The sequence below is a fragment of the Octodon degus genome, unplaced genomic scaffold (genome assembly GCF_000260255.1).
Source record: "Octodon degus isolate 3935 unplaced genomic scaffold, OctDeg1.0 scaffold00121, whole genome shotgun sequence".
Taxonomy (NCBI): Eukaryota; Metazoa; Chordata; class Mammalia; order Rodentia; family Octodontidae; genus Octodon; species Octodon degus.
Window position 1 is genome coordinate 7,510,100 of NW_004524697.1, and position 1,254 is coordinate 7,511,353.

Sequence of the window (1,254 nt, forward strand, 5' to 3'; positions counted from 1 at the left end):
TTCTCCACCTGCTTTGCCTCTTGGAAGCTCTTTATAATGATAGCATTGTCTTTCATGCTTTGACTGAAAGTAGTGGCAAAATTGTATAAATGTCCTTACTGCCATAGTGCTATGAACACTGGTGATGCTTTTCATTTTTCTTGCTAAACTCTATCCCAGTACTGCTACAGGAAATGAAGAAGAGCTAGAACCCAAAGATGCCGAGCTCTGCCCTTCACACTCTTATCTGTCTATGACACAATGGCGATGGCCTCTGTCCTCCCTAGCATCCTTTCTTCATGTAGTGGAAGGATATTCTTTTCCCTTCCCTGGCCTGGTTCATCCCACAAACAAGGAAAAGGGAGACTGACATTTGAAAAAGTAGGACAAGGTGGGAATGTTTTCTCAGTAAAACACCCAAGATAGTCTTTGAGCCAACACTCAAGTGCTTTGTAGGGCAGTAATGACTGAAGCAAAGACTGAACTAAAGCAGAAGCAGCCAGGGCTGACAAGATGCTGCAGGCAGTCCAAGGCAGCCACCTCAGGGTGGGGGAAGCTCGGCAGAGAAAGTAACAGCGAGAAGGAAACGAGCTGGTGAGGCACCGCGAACTCTGCACTGTCTGGGTGCCGCAGAATCTCAACCCATATGAGTGCACAGATTTCCATGCGTCGCAGATCTTCTCCGTGAAACTCTTGCCAGGCATCCTGGTAGGGTCTGAAAAAGCTCCTTGGCAAGTACTTCAGTTAAAGAACCTTAATTTCCCACAAAAGCCAGGAGACTAAAGAAGAACAGTTTAAAGACTTAAGAACCAAACAACTGGGAAATGTGAGTCTTTTCACATCTCTACCTAAGCAGCCTTATAAAGGAGGCTCTTACCTGCTGGTAAGACCAGTCAACATCTGGACAGAAGCAGTGAGGCTTAATTTTATTGAGAGGACACTGTTGTCAAACCTTCACAGAGAAAAATTATTCCTGTACTTTTTTTTTCCTATAATGGAATACATCCTATATAGATGCCCAGTGTTTATTTTTTTTAAAATGAAATAGGTATTTATTTATTAAAGTGGCATCTGTAGATACTAACATCTAAATACTTTTAATACAAGTTTTACCTATCCTATGAGTCTAATTGTCACAGACCTCTAAGCTCACTGTAAGTCCTTCAAATCGTTCACCAGAATTCAGTTTATCCTGACAAAGCTCCCTGGGCAGTCTTCTCAACTATTTGTTTCATTACAAAGTTCCATTTATTTAAACAATTGCCAAATGTAAGT